A 14,579-nucleotide genomic window follows, 5' to 3' on the forward strand; every position below is an offset into this window, starting at 1 on the left:
ATGAGAAAGCTAATTGTAATCGAAAAATGGTTATATCTGATTTTGGTACAGTTGAACAATTCTTACTGTTATAAGACAAATTAACTATAATGGTTGGAAACAGTGCTCTATAGGCCAAAAAAACATCCATAAACACTTTTTGAGGTTAACGGTAATAGTAGAGTTTTTAATTTTCCGGAAAAAATTCCAGGAAATTTTCCGCAAATCGGAAAAATAAAAAATTTAAACATAAATTACTTTTTAAGGGTTTTTAACTTTTTATCGAAATAAAATGTCTAATAACCGTAAACATACTACACAAAATTAAAAACGTTACATTGTTAATCAGTTTAAACTAGTCTAGAGGTTTAGTTTTACTTTTAGATTCCAAAAAATTAGGCGAAAATGCCGCTTAATTTAAATTTGCAAAATATTAGACTAATCATGGAATGAATTTTTTTAATTTTTTTTTGAAAAATACGGAACTTTTCCGGAAAAAAGGCCTCGGTCATTTTCCAACTTACAACACAGAGTAAGAGTGAGAGTAGAGAACTGTTATAACCCTGCCCCCGGTATCGCAGCTTGTAACTCCGGATATGATACAGAGGTTATTTGGAAATATTCAAAACATTTTCTGACAAGTCTCCGTCAAATGTTATTTTGGTTCGTACCAATTTATTTTTCCATGAAATATAGCCTTCAAAACGTAGTGACCAATATAGCACTTCTTAAGGAACCACCTTAATTTGTACGTATTTGGGTATGTACAAGTGTACTACTTTATCATTGAAACCTACCGATCGGTGGAAAAATAAACTTTTCATAATCGCAAAAATATTTTTAAATTTCAGTAAAATTTACAATTTCAAGAAATTAATAACATATGCCTGGAAAATTTCGTAATTCTAGATTATAAAGATTTGGTAAAATGGCCTAATCTAGAAATTTGAAATTTCCTATATAAATTATTATCAAATTATATAGGAAATTTCGCCTAATTTAATTCTTTAGAGATAATATTCGCGCAATAAAATAGATATTATGATAGGAAAAATATAGTGTCTTTTTTGCAGTAGGCTTAAGGATTGTGCCAGCGGAAACGCAGATCTACAAAAATGACTATTTAGATAGCCATCAGTAATTTCCTGGAGCGCTCCGAGCGGCGAAAAAGTGAGAAAAGCGAGAGAGAGATAGCGATTAAGGGGAGACGGTCATTGGGTCACGCCGCTCTATTGCGGGTAGTCAAGAACTTACTTATGTTACCGAGAACGGTGAAGTAATTCTAAGGCGATGCATTTACACATTTCAGTCGATTATAAGGAAGCTTCGCTCGCTACGCTCGTTCGCTTCAATGACTAGAGCTCAGCTCTTAAGGCAAGTGCAGGTTCCGTAAGCCACACTATAAATAGCCTCGGAAACACGTTGGTTAAGCTATGATATTTGTAATAATAAGAGTTTATTTTACAGGAAATTCAAAATGCATCGTATCCTGTGTCTTGCACAACACCAAATTTAAATTAAAAATAATAAATATAAATAAGTAAATGGAAATCTTAAAAGAACTGCATTCTAAAGGTACTTGAATCGGGTGCTCTTGTTGCTGATTTGCTTTTTATTAATATCGTGTTTACATATATTACAGTAACGTTGACCATATATTTATAATCTGCAAAAGGTTTCTACATGGAGCCCTTATTATTTTGGATAATAGTAACTAGTTACTTTTCACTTAGAATTGCTAGAAAGTTCTTCGAAGTAGAAACACTTTATTAAAAATATTTACAGCGCTTGTATTAAAGGTACAAAAACCGTTTGCTACTGTATATTTAGTCTTAAAAGGAAAACTAATTGGAATATTTTGGTTCTTTGGTGCCGAAAACATTATTGAGACTTTTATTGTAATTTTTGTAAACGTTTTGCTGTTCAACTGTTGTAAATACCTATATTGCTTGATTTGTATAAATGGATACCACTTTTAATGGTGGCGAAATATGTTGAAGCGAAAAGTAACTGTGCTTTGATCTTAAACGACGAAGAAGCTTTTTATTAATTCTAATAATATTATTTTATACGAAATATTCTGTTTTGAACAAAACTAATGATTTTTGATGAGACTATCAATTTGACCGGTAATATTTTAGTTTTATATATCTACTGGAATACATTTTTGTTACTGGTAAGTGACTACAAACGACAACGCCGGGTTCCACCAGCCATGATAGATAAGAAACACTTGTCCCCACTTAGCTAATTGGATTTTAGTATCGGTAATCCCCGTCAAAGGAGAATGGTGCTGCGTACTAGACGACTTTATCCGTCGTTCTCTCTCCTCGGACAAAAAATACACGCCTTTAAGAGGCATGTGGTACCATATATAGGCCCCGCCCAAATTTTAGCCACGCCTACCGTGTAAATGAAACGGTTATAGTGAGTTCCTGTAAAAATAGTTAAGTAAAGAACGAATTCTAGTATACAGGCATAATTATTTTCTACTTAGGTATAAAAAGAATTGATCTATTTATATATAGAGAATGTTTATATTCCGTCAGTCGCGACGCATCGTGAACCAGGGGAATCAACTAAAGGGGAAAGGAAATGGAAAAAGAGGCGTTCTAATTTAACGCCTATCGAAGCGGATATACGTATATTACGTCAATCGCGTCCAGAGGACGTAATATTTAGGGAACCAATAATGCGCCGCCTGGAGTTGATTGAATTTTAAGGGGAGGGGCCAGGCTCAGATCCTAGAGCTGCAGCGGGAGCGAAGAGAAAAATTGACGGAATATAAACATTATCTCTCTATATAAATAGATCAATTCCCTCCCATGCTCTAATCGTAAAATCCTTCCACCTGAACAAAATCAAACCAGCTCCAAAAACTTACGTATTTTGACGCTAGGGGGTTTCTTTTCACCTGTTCTCAGACTAAAAAGTGTACTCTTTTTACCCTAATAAGGTTTATTCGCCTGTTCCGGGGATGATAATTCCTTCCCCCCATAAATTATTCACTTGTTCCGGAGAATTAAGGCTACTCCAAAGACAATATTAGCTATCGCTACAGCTAATATAGTCTTTGTGCTACTCTTTGTACTCCTTCTGAAAAGGAGGTGTAAATATGTAAATCGGATTTGGTCGACTGCTAGCCAAAATTTATCTGCTAAAAAGACCACAGGCAGCCATTTTGGAAAAAACGTTTTTACTCCGACTCAAACTACATGTATACGCCACCACAGAATCGGAGTAAAAAGACCCTACTTCGAAATCCCGGAACAAGCGAATAGAAACTACGTAATGACGTTGTTCTTTCCCACTTCTGGTGCCAGGGCAAAACTAGACCACGATGGCCACGAATCGTCTCAACACACTCATTGTCCCTAAGTACAAATTAATACATTATTGATAAGATCGATTACTTTTGATTGACTTCATTTTGGAAAATGGGGGATCCCATACGAAAAAAAACCCGAGTTATATGTTTTAGCCGATTTGTCAAATGGTTTTTCAATTTGCCAGTTGTCTATGCTGTTTGGAATGACAATTTTCAGCCATTTTCCAAAAGCTTTTTCAATCTTGTAATTTTTGATTTTCGAACTTTCGAATAAAATAATGTCTTTTGACGGCGTAAAAGTTTGTTGCTAAACGTTGATCTCGCGAAGCTCTGAAATCGAAATAGGTTTTCGACGTTATTTAACATTTATACGCTCCTAAGTAACAAAAATATATTGTGATGGTGTCGGGTAATACACATTAAATTGCTTAGGCAAAAGAGAGATACGCTAAACTTCAGTTTATTTCACATAAAAAAGTTTTTACTTGGAGCCATTTCTAGCATGACCACAAAGACTTGGTGGACATCAGACCATGTCATAGGGTCTAACTCTTTGCGTTAATTTGGTTTTACATATTTTTCTACATTGGTCATAAAGAACAACAATTTCTTTTAAATTTACATATTTTTCTCCATGTAGGCCCTTATGTTTTAGGTTATGTCATTACATACATAAAATTCAGTAATTATTATGACTAACAAAACACTTCTGGAACGTAACTATTGACTTATTCTGTAACTTCTAGGTAAACAGATACTTTACGCTTAGCCAAAAGACCGAAAGCGGTACTAGGACTGTTTGGTGAACAAATATAATAATAATGTAATCATATGTAACATAATTACTCATAAGTATGCCACTGTACCTTTATTCCATTCAAAAATCTTCACTAACGGTTTGTTTCACCACGAACCAGTAAAAAGGTGGACTACGATAGATTTTAACCTTTTTATTCATCCTTATAATTTTGGAAGTCACACTATTGGCTACTAATATAAGTTTTTAAGCCAATGGAAAACCTCTAAATTGAGTAGGAATTTTTGGTGTTGGAATTTTAGTCAGCCCAATGTAGATTTATTGAAATTTATAAACCAGCTCGGTTTGAAGTTAAATAATGAGTAGTTTAGAAAAATAAAGGTTGGGGAAAATGACCAATGTGGTTAAGTGATCGCTTTCCGAAAATGGAACAAGTCGTCGAAGTGGGATAATTCACCAGCGTTATTAAAACCCATACCAATAATAATAATAAAATAACCCATACCAAGCTTCAAAGAGTTAGGCCTAGCCTCAAAAGAATCCGCAAAGACTCCAACCTTGTAGATGCCCAAAAAAGCTCAACCTTAATTTTAACTATTTTATTTTAGAACCTGAGTCTCCGAAAGCTTCATTAATTGCTTTAACAGCACTTGACAGTATATTGTAGTTTATTTTAGCTCCTAAGACTTGGTTGTTCAAACCGGTTTGTTTACTAAAATAATGGCCGTCAGACGTAGAGCTAATTATACGACGGCATAATCGGCATTTGAGATTCGATGACGTCAATTATGACATCAAATATGACGTCAAATATTACGTAGGGTACGGATGACGCAATATCTGTGAAACAAACCGTTAGTGAAGAAATAGAGCTAGTGGCATACTTATGAGTAATTATGTTACATATGATGGAATGTAACGTAGCCTGACTTGACGTGCCGTAACGTGACATTATGTAAAGTGTCGTAACGTGATGTTACGTGATGTAACGTAATGTAAAGTAAAGTAATTTAACGTAATATAATAACGTAATATAACGTGATGTAACGTAATATAACGTGATGTAACGTAATATAACGTGATGTAACGTATTATAACGTGATGTAACGTAATATAACGTGATGTAACGTAATATAACGTGATGTAACGTAATATAACGTGATGTAACGTAATATAACGTGATGTAACGTAATATAACGTGATGTAACGTAATATAACGTGATGTAACGTAATATAACGTGATGTAACGTAATATAACGTGATGTAACGTAATATAACGTGATGTAACGTAATATAACGTGATGTAACGTTATGTATACGTGATGTAATGTTATGTAATGTAATATAATATATATTTCCATAAGCTTAGTGTCTGTCTGTCTGTCTTTCTGGATATAGGCGTCCAGACTGTAAATTTACAACGGCCAAAACAGCCACAATTTACAAATCCCAAATCTTTTTTATTATATCTCCCCGTTCGTTTTTGTAATGTGGTCTGAATTGTATATAGAGATTTAAAAACCGATCCATTAAAAACAGATTTTTGATCAAATTTGCAAGTTTCATTTATTCGTTCGGTTTCGTAGTGTGGGGGGAGCGGATGGATACGCCGCGTCGCCAGAGCTCGCGACAAAAACTGTCGCTTAAGAATCAGTGCACTGAATATTCGGAATATTGGAAATCCGACCCCGAAATGTAAATTGCATTCTTCCTCGGTTTGTTGCTAAAAGATTCTCAGAATTTCTTTTCGACTTTCGGCGTCTCAGGAAGGATGTGGGCATCTCGGTCGCGGGATTGCGAATGCCAAGATGCTTCAATTACTGAGAGACGTATAAGTTGGATATGGGAAAGACGCTCAGCCTGCCAAGACCAGTACATTTTCTTCAACTCTTCTTCGGAGTCGGGGGGGGGGATATAAATCTCATTGTTTTCTGCGGGGAATTCGACGCCTTCGCTATTACGATCATCATGTTGCGAAATCGTTCGGTCGTTCGAGACGAGGAAATGGCTCCGGGAATTGGGCTTCCGAGCTCCATCTCTCGGCGACCGGCGGCGTTAAGGGAACGCGCGCTAGAAGACGTAGATATCGCGCGCTAGTTTTCGTTGTCTTGGCAACGTCTTCATTCCATCGGCGAAGTGAGAGGAGCTGTAATCACACTTCTAGCCTCGATATGATAGAGATACCGAGATACACGCGTGTCGTTCGGGCGCTTGGAGGGGCGCGTCCGAAAATGAGCGAGTGATGGAGGGCGCGAAAGAGAATTCCCCGGGAACATTCCATTCATTCCGCGACATCAATACCGCTTTGCTCTTCCTTCTCCTCCCATTTATGCTCCATATCTTTCGGATTACAAGAGACCCAGAGAGAGAAATACAGCTTGCGGTTTCGACACCATATATCTTTGTTTTTCAAATCAAATTTCTCCTACAATTAGTATTTCGAAACCATTACTACACCTTCGATCTAAAACGGGTCGGTACCTGAGTTTAAAAACATCGTAACTCTATTTTGAACACTTTTAAAAATATATTTTGGAGGATTTCTTCCTGAAAAAGAATATAACCTCGGGTATTTGGTGTGCAACACCGACGTTTGCAGCTCTGGCCGCTCTTGCGTTTGGCTTTAAAAATAATTGGCGCCATTGTACAGGGAAATTTGAAAAATTGAAGGGGTCTTCCATAAAGATTGCTTTGCGGGTTATATTCCCTTTAATTTTCTTTATTTCTGGCAGGCCAAGTTTTTACCTCTCCGAGGGGACTATTCCCTAGGAAGGGTATTACAATCACGGTGTCTGTCCGTCTGTCTGTCCGTCGGGGCTGCGAACGCTTTCGGGGCAAAGTGCAATCACCGCGTTCGCAGTTTTTGGGATTTCGTAAAATGTTTTCTAAAACGCCTTTATTTCCAAAACTACGTATCTCTTTTTTTGCGGTTTGTTAACATAGTTATGCGGTTACGTTGTTTTGGAAGTATGGAAGCGCTTTTTTCATTGCGTTCGATATACATTCGTGTATTGTAGTAATGTGTCTTGTGGTTTCTCGTATCATGTTCGTGAATGATTTTTGAGAGGTTGCCCTATTCAGTGTAGATTTTACAATAATTTTGGCCCTTTGAAGGTCGATACAACAATTTTGAGAGGCGAAATCGTTATTTTCTAGGTTGACTTTTACTAAATACAAAATATTGCACCAACTCTTCGTGATAATGCTTGTTTTCCACTGGCGCGCGTAACGACGCCTTTCTCAGCTTTGAAACGTTCAAACGTTTTTACGCGCGTAAAGAAAATAACAATAAACAAGCTTAAGAATAGTGCTTCTAAATGTTATAGGTTTTGGCTGATCACATCTAGAATTTTTCCACTGAATCAAAATCAAAACAATAACTAATTTTTGTCACTGTTAATATAATTAAATATAATTTATTTTTTAAATTACCGAAAACTCATAAAATAATTATAAAAACTATTTAAATTTCAGATTATACTAAATAATAAAAGGCCGTGATGTTGAAAACTAACATCAATATAGGCTTCGACTCAAAGTTTCGAATCTAACTAGATTTTTTGTTGTGCCCAGTGTTTTGTACCTTATTATTAACCATTTTAAACAATAGTTTTAATTCAGCCTTGTTTCTATTTATTAGGAGGTGGGTTATATAAAAATATCAAACCACGTCGGTGAATTTATGTTTCATTTTATCAATATTATCTCTTTATATAATTTTAAATCGCCCAATTTGATTACCAGTATTTTTCGGCTATTTTTTCTTTAAATGTATGGTTTTCAGAATAGATATTTCTTTATAAGTTAAATTAGTAGATAGTACTTTGACACCATCAGAATAACATTTGATATTTCGCTTATTTATTACAATTTTTGTAGTGTTCTTAAATATATTTTTTGTGTTGTACCTTTCTTATTCACTATATTTAAGTTAATGTTTTATTTTAGTTTGCGTAAATTGCATTGTTAGCTGGATAATTTTCTAAAGTTATAATTTTGATGTCTAAAAAAAGGCGTAAAATTATCTTGTTTTATTATTATATGAGACTATTAAAAATTTTGTAAAACATTAAGAACACAGTGTGGGACGTCATTGACAAATCGAAATCATAAAATCATAATTTGTTTGAATATGGAATCCTAAACATAGCTTATTTAGTAGCGTATGCCATTCGATCAAGACTAAATAATGTTACGAATTTCCATTCGGTATAATATTGAAGGTTTTCTTCATTATAATTATTTAGTAATATTTATCCTTCTTTACCATTATTTACTGATATTAACCCTTCATTACGATTATTTACTTATACGTACCATTTTTTACAAATGTGATGATGGCAGCGTAAGACGCAACGCCGAAACTGGTTGAATCGATTTTTAATTTTTGTCTTTTCAAAATTAAAGTTTTTATAGTGCATTTAAATACGTTGTTTTTATTCAATTTAAACTATATTCATAGATAGCTCAAAATTATATTTTCTATTTTCAGGTAGCCCAAAACTTAAATTTGATATTTTCAGATATCCTAAGCTATTTTAACTGGCACAAAACCTTTTTTGTTATTGTTAGTCATCCCAAAACCTTTATTTGCTATTTTAAGCTGGCACAAAACCTTAATTTTTTATTTTAAGCTGGCCAAACACCTTTATTTGTTATTTTTAGTTATCCTGAAACCTTTATTGGCTATTTTCAGCTGGTACAAAACCTTTATATGTTATTTTCAGCTGGCCAAAATTTTTTTTTTTGTTATTTTTAGTTATCCTGAACCTTTATAGGCTATTTTCAGCTGGCCAAAAACCTTTTTTTTGTTATTTTTAGTTATCCTGAACCTTTATAGGCTATTTTCAGCTGGTCAAAAACCTTTTTTTTGTTATTTTTAGTTATCCTGAACCTTTATAGGCTATTTTCAGCTGTCACAAAACCTTTATATGTTATTTTCAGCCGGTCAAAAACCTTTTTTTGTTATTTTTAGCTAACCTGAAACCTTTATTGGCTATTTTCATCTGGCACAAAACCTTTATTTGTTATTTTCCGCCGGTCAAAAATCTTTATTTGTTATTTTTAGTTATCCTGAAACCTTCATTTGCTATTTTAAGCTAGCACAAACCTTATTTGTTATATTTAGTTATCCCAAAACCTTTATTTACTATTTTAAACTGGCACAAAACCTTCATATGTTATTTTCAGCCGGCCAAAAACCTTTTTTTGTTATTTTTAGTTATCCTGAAACCTTTATTGGCTATTTTCAGCTGGCACAAAACCTTTATATGTTATTTTCAGCCGGCCAAAAACCTTTTTTTGTTATTTTTAGCTAACCTGAAACCTTTATTGGCTATTTTCATCTGGCACAAAACCTTTATTTGTTATTTTCAGCCGGTCAAAAACCTTTATTTGTTATTTTTAGTTATCCTGAAACCTCATTTGCTATTTTAAGCTAGCACAAACCTTCATTTGCTATTTTAAGCTAGCACAAACCTTATTTGTTATATTTAGTTATCCCAAAACCTTTATTTACTATTTTAAACTGGCACAAAACCTTTATTGGCTATTTTTAGTTACCCAAAACTTTTATTTTTATTTTAAATAGCTGAAAACTTTTATCTATTACTTTTAGAGAACATAAAACTTGTATTTACTATTTTAAGACTAAGACTTAAGTTTTCGAAATATACCGGAGAGCTGGGTTTCAAGACCCCCATTATTTACAAGTCTAAGCAAAAAAACCCTTCGTTGACTGCTGACGTCAACCAACTAGGTCCTCTAACAAGTAAAATGGACTAATTTGCATAGTGGGGAGTTTTTCTTTGGTTGCAAACCGGCAAAGCTCGTCTATAAGATAATTTGGTTGAGCGACCAACGCTTTTTGGTTATGATTAATTTGGATATCTATTTGTCGACTACAACAGATTCGGGAGAGTAACGGAAACAAGGATTTCCCTTTCGTCGGCAGATGTCCGCGCGAGTGCCAAAAACCAAATTTAAAACATCTATTTTTCTTACACACTGAATAGACCTTATTTGCGCCATGTTCTCTCAGGGAGCGAACCGCGGTTGAGTATGAAAGAGAAACCCCGGATCAGGGGCGTAAGGAACGTATTAATCATATTCCTGGTGACAACAATGCACTGGCTGTCTTCTCTTCCCGCGAAATAATTTCTGCTCCACTTAGCCGAGCGCGAATCATCTGTCAAAAGAAGGGCCGAGACGCGGGCCTGGCTCCGGCTCGCGAGGAATAAATACCCCACTTTCTGCAAAATAATAGAGTTAGTTCCCGCGCGGAGCCATGGGGCCCTAGAGAAATATTTCCGGATCAAATTGCCGGCTTCGACTCTTGGGAAATATCAATTGGCTCGCTTACGCTAATGTTCATACTGGCCTCCTAGAACGGCGATTTTTAAAGGCGCGTTAGAAGCTTTTCAAAACATCAGCTTATTTGCGATCTAAAAATTATATAAGACGCACACTAATTTAAAAACACTTACACTGAGTGAACAAATACATTTTGATGTTGGTAAATTGTTATTTTCATTTCAGTGTCAATAATTATTGTTATAAAATCCGCGCCATTTTGTTTTAAAACAAATGCCCTACTCACAGAGCCACTCGGCGGAGGACGAAAGAACCAGACTTATATAGGACTAACACCCGAGCTGCTGGCACGTGCGACTTCACGCGGCAGCCGGTTCTGCGTGCTTACGGAAGAAAAATCAAAGAAAGCAATTGATTATTCGTCAACGTTTCCGCTCGCTCAAAAATGAAAAAAAAAGACAAATTTGAAAACTTAATTAGAATACAACCGCTCAATATTTTTTAACACGGTTTTCACTTTAAATTATGTTGCAGCTTGACAAAATAACCTTTTCAACCCTTCAAAGGGAATATCACCTCCAAAACTCTTATTTAGGGAAAGCCATAGGATGGAGTGACTGATATCGGTCCTTTGAAAAATGCGATTTCAACTTGGTTTTAGCGAGTGCAACACCAAAACTTGACTTTTTTGGGACAACGTCGGGTGATCAGACGCGGTTGAAAGAGATAAACAAATAAACACAATCTTTCTAGTTGGTACTTGGCTGGTTCTTACGGGTATTTAAGAAAATTATAAAGTTTCTCTGCGTGATTTAGATGGTATTTATAAATAATTGTACACGATTAAAGGTAGCTCAATGAGTGGGAATTTATACCACATCTGCTTGTTTACGCGGTACTTCGACCATGAGTGAAACCATTATTTTTTAATTTATAAATATTTACTATGGAAATCTGGCTAAGCCTTGTACATACAACCGGTATACAATTACAATGCAGTCGTCGTATGGCGTACATTGCTCAAACTCGCCGCAATCTTAAGACACGTATTAAAGAACACGAAGCCGATATTAGGCTGAAAAGATTTGAGAAATCGGCGGTAGCTGACCATACCAACCAGCAAAGTCATACGTTTAATATTAGGGACGTCGCACTCGTCAAAAGTGCAAAAAACAGGTTTATGCTAAACACGCGTGAGTCCATTGAAATGATAAAACTGAAAAAAACTAATAAACAAATGAACCGTGAAGATTGTCCACTACAACATCGTATATCCCCTTACAAAACCCTTTTATCAACTCCAGCCCTCGCCAAATGCGCATAATTAGTATTGCTTTCCTTTATAATTATCATTGGTATTTTTCGTTCCGTTGTTGCGAGGAAAGATCTATATCGTTTGTTTCTTAAAAATAAAAATTATGAGTTTTAATGCCTGACGAAGACTTGTGCGATCGAGTTGAAACGTGCGTAGGGCGTAAATAAAGTTTTCAAAATGTGGAATAGTGGATTTTTTTAAAAATTGATATAAATATTTCTCAGTTATCTCGGCTGTACCAAGGAAAAACTTAGTAAATACCATTTTTATATTGGAAATCATTCAGTTTCTTTATTTTTATTAATATTATTTCTGATGATATTCATACTGTAAGTGATATCTACTGGTATATCTCATCCATAATTTTTTGGTTGAAATTATTCAAGTAGGTGCACTTGAATTTACTACTAATTCCAAATTTACAGAATTGGCGTTTATAAGGTTTTGCCGAGGGGCTGATCACTCCACGTAATCGGTGTACAGAGACGTACCTTTGACTGTACTAATGGGATTACGCGTAATCTTTGAAGTCCCTGCCTTTGGCAGTGCTAATCTAAGCGTAATCCGGTGTACAGACTTTCTAAGAGTGGTTAGCCCCTCGGGTTTTGCCTTTGGACAACAGAGTGTTGGCTACGCTATCTTCAAAAAGGTCTCGGCTCTATCAAATGAAGTAAAACAAGTCGGCCCAGGCCGTAATATTAGTTCCACATCAGTGTATTCGAATGGGCAAAGCCATACACCCTTAGTAGACACAGGTAGGCAAACTAATACAAAGCTTTTGAGGCTTTGTGATTTCTTATCGTTGGATATATAAATTGCCACCCTAAGTGAAAGGGTGGATGCCGCCCACCATCAGGAGACCCGGGTGGGCAAACTAATATAAAAACTGCTGAGCCCATGTGATTTCCTATAGTTAGATATACTATTTACCATCCTATGTTAAAGAGAGGCCACCGCCCACCCTCAGGATACATGGGTGGGCAAACCAATTCATAAGCTGTTGAGGTCATTTATTGACTTAACTTGCAAGGTAATTTGACAAAAAGCTATATTTTAAATTTCGATCTATTTGTGGTAGAGCTATAAACGGGTAGTCTTTACGTGAACTTGTAAGTTAATATACCTAAGTTTTGCGAATGGTATACGGCAAAGATTATCGTAATAAAAATTTACCTTTATAGATATAAAACTACATATGCCCGAATGCCCCTAGTTTTTGGATGAGTATGGGAGTCCAATAATTAATAATGGCGGTACGTAAGTGTGTGAAGGGAAATAGTGTCTTCAATGCTTTAACTTTTTAAGCGTACGCGTGTTCTTAATAATATAATACCTTCTCCCGATAGTGACTTCAATTTATAATTGTTTCTCTATGGTTCTATTGCTTTTATTACCCAAAAGGAAGTTCGTCAGTGTGGATTGAACTCGTAGTTTGTCTTGAACCTTTTGTTTGGTGTAACGAGTGATGAAGTTTTTTAATGTCTCTTATTGATTTATTTAAATAAGAAAATAAGTATCTCATTGTGGGGCTTTTAGAGCATTTATAAGTACATATGGGGAAGAGGGCATTTAAAATTTTCGAGCTCGTTTATTCGAGTACTCACTTTCGAGCGAGGCATCTTAAGCGAGTATGCCCACCTACCACTGCTCACCACCCGAACATTTAAAAATTTCGAGCTCGTTTATTCGAGTACTCACTCTCGAGCGAGGCATCTTAAGCGAGTGTGCCCACCTACCACTGCTCACCACCCGAACATTTAAAATTTTCGAGCTCGTTTATTCGAGTACTCACTTTCGAGCGAGGCATCTTAAGCGAGTGTGCCCATCACCCACCACCCACCACCCGACGCGAAGTTTGAGGTTCACTTGACCTTAAATTCTGAAAATATACGTAAAATAAGGCACAAAAACGGACGAGAATTTCGACAACTTAACTAGCCAACTCCCCCCGCGCCGCTAAAACTGACGAGAATACAGTAGAAGTTCCGAACAAATTTTGGGTAGCTTCCAGTGGCCGAGAGCGTAAAGGCGTCATTAATCGGAGTTGTTGACTCTGAGTTCGAATCCCGGTTTCGCCAAAACTGCAAATTATTTTCGCAGCGCCATCTGCCGTGTCGTTGCTTTCCACACCAAACAAACAAACAAACACACAAACAAACACACAACACTTAACGACAATACGTCCATAACAATAGTCCCACTTCGATATATATATATATCTCGATGTGGAACTAAAAACTGATATCAATCGGTGGCGATGCGTCTAAAAACTACATATACAAAGTAAATAATGTGCGAGAAAAAGTAGAGGTTAAAAATTTAACAAATTTTAATACAATTATGTGAAATTTAACTTAAGTTATAATTTTTATCTAAAAAAGGTCCAAAGGTTTTGTAATGTGAAGACAGCATTTGCAAAGAGCCAATCAGCAAGTACGACAGCCGATTTCAGTCGCGCTTGTAGCTTGAACAACTTGCTTCCAAGGCTGATTTTAATTGTGCCTTGGATAAAGTCGTCACTCGTTTTAAAATAACGCTGGGTCAACTAGATCTTATCAGTGACAACGAGTGGGCGTAGGCAGGGTTGGCCATGACGATGGTCCTCCTAGGAATTTTAAAGGGCCTCAAATATTAACAAGGGGGCCCCAAAAAATTAAAATAATCTAAAACTTACCTGAAATTACTATTGAAATTGATTAAATTTTTTAGTATAAATTGTCATATTTTTCTACCTTACGAAATAAATAAAGATACCCTAAAAATAATAATAATGGTTCCCACTTATACTTGGCCAACCTAAGCAAAATATCTTGTCGCCACCAGCGGTTGTTGTGCCTCCGACTTAACTGGTCTTAAATTGTTTTTTTTGGATGTTATTGGGCCAAGGG

Source organism: Leiobunum rupestre, chromosome 11 (assembly GCF_980474605.1).
Source record: "Leiobunum rupestre chromosome 11, qqLeiRupe1.1.hap1, whole genome shotgun sequence".
Taxonomy (NCBI): domain Eukaryota; kingdom Metazoa; phylum Arthropoda; class Arachnida; order Opiliones; family Sclerosomatidae; genus Leiobunum; species Leiobunum rupestre.